An 8,373-nucleotide genomic window follows, 5' to 3' on the forward strand; every position below is an offset into this window, starting at 1 on the left:
TGAAAAAGAGACTTTTATCGACATGGATTAACTTGCTTTAAGCAGCATTAACTCATATTGATTCATAACAATCGCTATTAGAGCTATGGTGATGCAGAACTGCTTAGCATTAGATATTCTTTTTGCGAAGTATGAAAGGTTTGGAGATGCTGTACATTGATTCCTTATTACCCTTCTATTTTTAACTCTTATATCACAAACTTGAGTAACATCTCTTGTGAACTTCGATCTTTTGAACAGTATGGTTAATGTGACGCTACTTGTTCTTGGGTTAATGAGATAGGGAAGGGTTTCAGTAAAGTTAGTGAATGAATTAGTAATTTGGGTGGGAGAACACCCTAGCTTTGTATTCTGGCTGCTAGACTGAACTGTTGCACCGTGCTGGGGTGAGATTCTGTCCCCCACTCACCTGAGGCTGTTGGGAGGAGCCTTTCTGTACCTTCAAAGGCGCACTCTGTTTCCCACATCGCGGGATGCCTTAACTTTGTTTTCTGGCCGCCAGACTGAACTGCTGCACCATTGGGAGGAGTGTTTCAGCAACTTCAAAGGCGCGCACCGTATCCCGTAGCGCACATGGCCTTCAGAACCCGGAAGAGGCTGGGCTGGGTCCCTCCCTCTAAGCTGTAATATTTGCCGTTAGGTGTAATCTTGGAGCGAAGATCTTGAAATACCAGGGTAAATGCAAAGTTGCAGCGCAAGTAACAGGGTGGGAGCTAGTAAACACCTTAGACTGCTTCCTGGCTAGAGCAGCAAATGTTTATCTAAAGAAATTGAGGTTACGGAGTGACGTCTTTCACTGGAGGAAGGAAGGAGACATGGCCGCCCCATGTTGCAATCCCTTTCACCTGTACAACCGACTTTACTTAAGGGGGTTGAGCTGTGTGTTAACCTCAATCACCATGTGTCTGTGCCTGCATTATCCAATTCACTGCCCCATCTGGACCCCCCTGCATCCAGTGACTCTGCAGTTGAACTGGTAGTTAAAAGGAAGAAGTGAGGGAAACAAAAAATGAAGACCCAAAGGGCATTGTGAGCAAACAAATCTGTCCAAGTACTCATGGCTGCAGTATCTTCACACCAGGGAAAAGACTCCAGGGAGAGACTTAGTGAGGATATCTTTGTAAAATTGTAGAAAGTGGTGCTTAGTCTATTTGAGCCACTGAATAATAGATTGGGGAGGATTGAGGTGAAACTGGACTTTCTTATTAAAAGGAGCCTTATTGGCAATAATTCCCTGAGGGCGGACCAGCTTCCAGTATCAGGACGAATTCCAGGGACATTGGTGAATATGGATAAGGGGGACAAAGAGGAGCTAAAAAAAAAATCACACCAATCTTTTAGACCCTCTGATGCCATTAAACACTCTCATCATATCCCTTGCATACCATCTGTTATGACGCAGGTATGTGCAAATATTAGCACCCAGAGTAACACTAGAACTTCGGCCCATGGAGCACTGGGAGCACATGGAGTACAGGGAACAAAGGGTAGCCCACAACAAATAGGACTAAGAGAGAGACCGGTGGAGACAACCCAGAGCCAAGAGCCTCCCCCATCGTGTATACAATAGTCTCACACATCAGATCTCCCCCGGAAGCTCTCCCGTATGTCTTGGTTTTGGTTGACGTACCCCATTGACTAGGGGCCAGAGGGAGTCTACGCTCAGTTAATGACAAAAGTCCTATACTGGTTCAGTACTCATGTTAAAGATTTGGGTTTATGGGGCACTTAAATGGATGCACGCATTATTATGGGCAGGAGGGTAGGATGGGTGGGTCCTTCTGCTAAAACAACAAATGGTGATTGTGTGGTTGTCAATCAGCATGTGGTAAGAAATTTGCTGAGAGTTTGCATGAGTGCTCCCTCGTTTAATTCACAGATTACTGTCTTCCGATTAGCAAAATTCTATAGTCCCACTTCATGTTTGCACCAGCAACCACATATTCTGAGAGCCCTAATCCAACCATTATTCCCACCAATTCCTGTGATACAAGACCTTGCAAGTCACTATAGATCTGAGGCAAGGTATGACTTATCAAATCAATTTGCCCCCTTGGCTGATTTAGAATCCTACGAATTCCTATTTAAGGGGGTGTAACCGGCATTAAAAAGTAACATTAAGGAGACTCCAACTTCCCCGAAACAACTTGAGTCTATTAGCCAGACACAATTATTTAAGGGAGTGATATTGATAATATAATTTGCGATCATGAGCGAATAAGCAATTTAGGTGCATTGCCCCCTGTTGGCTGGACGGGCCACCAAAAGCGAGAGGTGCTAATAGCCACATGGAATGTTGCAGGCATTGCCATTAGGCAGGCTTTACTGGAGTGGTTATTGACATGGCAGGGCAGGGCAGAGACATTATATGCTTCCAGGAGACACGGTCAACAGACCCAATATCCATCAACGGTTATCGATCTTATCAAACCGATGTGATTCCTTCTTTATCAGGTAGAGCTAAAGGCGGTTTGGTCACTTTAATTTCCAATACCTTGTATATTAAGATTATAAACTTTGATAACCCTTTTATTCATCTTTTTTAATTTTCATCTTTTAGCCTTTAAAGCATTAAGTGCGCAGGTGTCTATAGTGATAAACTATTATAATAATAACTTCGGCAGGAGCATGGTGTCAACTGTACATTCATTGGAGAGGGATTTGTTGAAATTTATAAAGTAACTGCCTGCTAAGGATTTTAATATTTTGTGGGTAGGGGATTTCAGCGCCCAACTATGCTCCCACTTATCGGAACATGTTTGTGGGGTAGAAGACATGCAGGGGGGCCCACTGGTGCATTTTATGCACAACAAACATGGGAATCCCCTAAATAGGCTATTAACTTCTCAGAATCTAGAAGTCTGTAACAAGATAGACCCACTGGTAGGCGCAATGGAAACACCATTTTTCCGTGGTGAATATGAGTTTGCAATCGACTTTATAGTTGCCTCCGCTCCTTCTCATGGAAACATCCTTCACACTGATACCATTACCTTCCAAATTTAGTGACCATGCAATATTGTTCTTTGAGCTGTCCGGAGTCTGAGTTTATCTCCGGCATACAGAAAAGGTACCAAAACCAATTTTATCTATTTAGAATGGGTATCAGCTCAAATGGGACAATATAGGTAAGAAGAGAACTATCCAACAGGTCGTAATTAATAAGTTTGATCTGGTCGTGAATTGTATAGATCTTAATGCGATATCAGATACCCTAATCCCAAACTTTGTAGAACTACTTGAGGAAATTAAACTGTCTCTGAATTGGCCTAATTCCACACAGGTGAGGTGGGAAATTTGCTGGTTTGATGAGCCTTGCACCCAGGCTTCACATGATCTCTGTAAGGATCTCAAAGCATTGCCCAGAGATCAGCTCCTGAAGGATTTACGTAAGAAATATAAGACAACTAAGAAGAATAGGGAAGCAGAGATGATTGAGGAACCTGGGAAGATCTGGCCAATGCAACTTTATCTAATAATAGTAGGGAATTTTGGAAAGTCGTAAATGCTCCTAACTTTAAGAATAATACGGAGAAAACCTTGGACAACCATGTAGATGAAGACACCTGGGTGGTGCACTTTGAAGGTATTTTTTGGGAGCAAGATTGTTCCGAGGGATGATTTGTTTGATCATTTGGAGCTTGCTAGCAACCCTCTGATTTTTAATTTGGATGAGATGAGAATTGCATTGGCCAAGTGTAGTTGCGCTAAAGCTCCGGGCCTAGATGGGGTTCCCATTGACTTCTTTTTAGAATACCAAGAGCTGTGGGCCCCATTGCTAAATATTATACTGAATGAAATTTCGAAGAAGGGACCAGCACCATCATGGAAAACTAGCATCATTGTCCCAATAGATAAAAAGGGTGACAAATCTAACCCTCAGAATTATCGCCCGATCTCCCTTTTTGACTGTACTGGTAAATTGCTTGGCCGTGTCCTACTCAATAGGCTAGACGACTGTGCAAGGGAAAAAAACATCTTGATGCCAACCCAGTATGGCTTTCAGAAGAGCAGAGGCACAATTGACCAATGCCTGAACCTAAGTCTGACCATCGGCAAGTATACGGCAGTTAAGGGAGGGCACATTTACATGGCCTTTATGGATTTAACTGCAGCTTGCCACGTGAAGTTACGGTCTACAATGTTGGAGATGGGCATTGATCCTCAGTTGATTATTCTAATCCACGAAATGTACCCACAGGTGACAGCGTGCGTTTGTTCTAGAAGGGATGGGGAATGCACGAGACCCTTTCAAATCATGAGAGGAGTCAGACATGGTTGTGTTCTCGCCCCATTTCTGTTTTTGCTATACACGAACGGGGTGGAAGCCGCCCTAATAGGATCTACGACAGATATTCCATCCTTCCCCAGCACTACTACTGATTCTGGCTTACGCAGACTGCCTGAATAGGAACAATTGACACTCTCACGGTTACATGAATAGTTTTAATGAAGTCATTAGTTGCAATTCAGTCATTTTCTAACACATTTAGCACACCCATTAAAAACTCTTGTGCATCATTTTGAACATTCAAAGTGAACTGTGTACCACCAGTGCATTCAACAACAATTTAAAGTTTAAATGCAGTTGAAATACACACTTGTTTTTCACTGTCTACTAAATTGAGTTTAGTTGTGAAAGCTTGACTTGAAGGTTTGTCTTTTTTTGCAGAATGTTTTCCACTGGTTGTAGGTGGAAAAGAACATTATCTATTACATAACAGTAACATAAAAATCCTGAAGAGCTTGAAAATGGAAAACCTATTACATTATTGACTTAATTAGTTTTTAGCTTTTTAGAAGTCTTTGAAGATTCTTCAGCAGTTTTTCACTTTCTATAACTTGGATGTTTTTCAACAATGGCTAGCCCTCCTAGTCAATTATATTATATTGCACATGATGAGTCAGCATTGAATTTGATGTTATCAAACTGCAGAATGTACAATCATGACAATCACCTAACCTGTGATGGAGCAACACAAGACATGCCTACTTTGAAGACCATGTGACCTATATTTATCATTACTGCATCCAACCTTAATCCTTGAGATTTGTGAATGATGACAGCATTGGTCAAACATAGAGGAAACTGTTGTCTTCTCACATAGAGGTATTTTACCAAAAGAAATCTAGCAGTGCACCGTACAGTTTTTTTTACCCCTTTTAATATGATCAAACCTGATCAAAATATATTCGTACTCTGGTCTATTGGGATATGTAATGAAGTCTAACCCATTCCCAATTGGACCAATCAATAATCCTTCCTCGACATTCAGATTTAATCACAACATTATTCTGCAATGTTTACACAGGTGTGGAGACTTTTCTAGCAGTATGTGAAATTTGTTTCTCTAGTGATTCAAGTTTGTTTTACCACTTCTTTTTTTAAAAATTCTTTTTATTGATACTTTCCAAAACAGAAAAAGAAAACACAACAAAAAGCATCAGGTGACAGTCTTGACTTTCACAATAATCAATTACACATGTCCATATATCAGAGTAATTAATCGGATAGGATAGGATAGGATTTAGGGATCACTGAGGCTCCAACGCTAATACCTCTTCTCCCACCACCGGGGGTGTGCATATATCCCCTCTGTATCCATTCCACGCCCCCCGCACCTTCCCCCACTTCCCGGGGCAGCCCCTGGCAATATATAGGGACTTTGCCCTGAACATGCACCAATCCAGCTCTTCCATCCATTTTCCAATTTGAGGCACCTGACTAGCACCCCACAGCTGAGCAATGTTACGTTTAGCGATCATGCATGCCAATGTCACCCATACTTTCCCAGAAGCATTCAGGTCTGTGGGTTCCCAATGTTTTACCACTTCTTGACTTTGTGGTAAGTTCCATTTTATCTTTGCTTCTAAGAATCACAATGTCTTGCTTTTCAAAATCAAGCATTTCTAAATGAATTGAGCACAATCGTCCAATGTTGGTATGAGGCACACAATCTGTGAGTTTTCATAAGATATTGCATTCCAGAGCCTGGTGAGTTGTTGTCTGGGAACAGATACCTAACCAAGCAAGAAGCAAGAGATGTCTTTGCTAGTAATTCCTATTCTCATGTCTTTTAACATATTGGCATACCCCACATCTCATACAGTTGAGTGGATTGTCATAAAGTAGACCGCTCTGCCGTACAATGGAGTGCAGTGTCAAAGAGAAGAGTGGAGTGGTGTGTACTAGAGTGTCTTACTGTCTAGTACAGTGGACTAAGGTGGATGGGCATAGAGTGGAGTAGAGAGTCATAGAATGGCATGGTGTGTAGTAGAGACTTGTAGAGTGGCATTGCTTAGAGTACAGTGGGGTATTGTACAGTGCACTGGCATGCAGTGGAGTATCGAACAGTGGTGTAGAGTGATGTAAAGTATTGTACAGTGGAGTACAGTGCAGGGGAGCTGAGTTGAGTGGAGTTGTGTAGGATAGAGTGGTGTAAAGTGTAATACAGTGGAGTGTTATGTTGTATAGTAGAGTGGCATGGAGTGGAGTAGAGATGCCTGGCATATCATACAGTGGAGTAAAGTGTCATAGAATGGAATGGCGGGTTGTGTTGTACAATGGAGTGGACTGGTGTGTCAAAGAGTGTTGAAAAGTATTGTATAGTGTAGTGATATGGAGTTGATTATAGTGTTGTAAAGAAGAGTGACATACAGTACAGTGTTGTTGAGTGTGGTAGAGTGTAGTGGCATAAAGTGTTGTGAAATCTAGTGGCATAGGACAGCAAAGAAGCACAGCACTCCTTCTTCTGTAGTATCCATCGGTCCAGGAGTGTACTGAAGAAGTGGTGTCTGAGGTTCAATATCTATAGTTGGTGCCTCTTTTGAAGTGGGAGAAGCTTCTAGTGGTTTACTTTTAAAGTACATAGGTGTGCTGCCGTCCCTTCCCTGGATGAAGGCTAACTACAGTGGGTATTCAATCCTTTGTGTGAAGGCAGGACACAGCCTTTTCAGGTGAGCTGTTACACACTCAGGTGCATGTAGGTTTGTGCCTAACTCCACCCTCCCGTCCAGCCAGTTATGCCCATCCAGGCACACCTATGCGCTCTATTCTGTGTGGCTGTCTAGGAGGAATACACAAAGACCAACTGCCCACTATACTCAGTCATGTGGCCCAGAGACAGGCTGCTGACACTAAATGGATAATGCAAGAAAATATCAAGTTTCTAAAAGTGGCACTTTCAAAAGAGATGTCTTTGCTAGTAATTCCTATTCTCATGTCTTTTAACATATTGGCATACCCCACATCTCATACAGTTGAGTGGATTGTCCTAAAGTAGACCGCTGTGCCGTATAATGGAGTGCAGTGTCAAAGAGAAGAGTGGAGTGGTGTGTACTGGAGTGTCTTACTGTCTAGTACAGTGGACTAAGGTGGATGGGCATAGAGTGGAGTAGAGAGTCATAGAATGGCATGGAGTATAGTAGAGACTTGTAGAGTGGCATTGCTTAGAGTACAGTGGGGTATTGTACAGTGCACTGGCATGCAGTGGAGTATCGAACAGTGGTGTAGAGTGATGTAAAGTATTGTACAGTGGAGTACAGTGCAGGGGAGCTGAGTTGAGTGGAGTTGTGTAGGATAGAGTGGTGTAAAGTGTAATACAGTGGAGTGTTATGTTGTATATTAGAGTGGCATGGAGTGGAGTAGAGATGCCTGGCATATCATACAGTGGAGTAAAGTGTCATAGAATGGAATGGCGGGTTGTGTTGTACAATGGAGTGGACTGGTGTGTCAAAGAGTGTTGAAAAGTATTGTATAGTGTAGTGGTATGGAGTTGATTATAGTGTTGTAAAGAAGAGTGACATACAGTACAGTGTTGTTGAGTGTGGTAGAGTGTAGTGGCATAAAATGTTGTGAAATCTAGTGGCATAGGGCAGCAAAGAAGCACAGCACTCCTTCTTCTGTAGTATCCATCGGTCCAGGAGTGTACTGAAGAAGTGGTGTCTGAGGTTCAATATCTATAGTTGGTGCCTCTTTTGAAGTGGGAGAAGCTTCTAGTGGTTTACTTTTAAAGTACATAGGTTTGCTGCCGTCCCTTCCCTGGATGAAGGCTAACTACAGTGGGTATTCAATCCTTTGTGTGAAGGCAGGACACAGCCTTTTCAGGTGAGCTGTTACACACTCAGGTGCATGTAGGTTTGTGCCTAACTCCACCCTCCCGTCCAGCCAGTTATGCCCATCCAGGCACACCTATGCGCTCTATTGTGTGTGGCTGTCTAGGAGGAATACACAAAGACCAACTGCCCACTATACTCAGTCATGTGGCCCAGAGACAGGCTGCTGACACTAAATGGATAATGCAAGAAAATATCAAGTTTCTAAAAGTGGTACTTTCAAAAGTGTAATAAAAAATCTGAATTCACACACCACAG

This window comes from Lissotriton helveticus, chromosome 2_2, assembly GCF_964261635.1.
Source record: "Lissotriton helveticus chromosome 2_2, aLisHel1.1, whole genome shotgun sequence".
NCBI classification, from domain to species: Eukaryota; Metazoa; Chordata; class Amphibia; order Caudata; family Salamandridae; genus Lissotriton; species Lissotriton helveticus.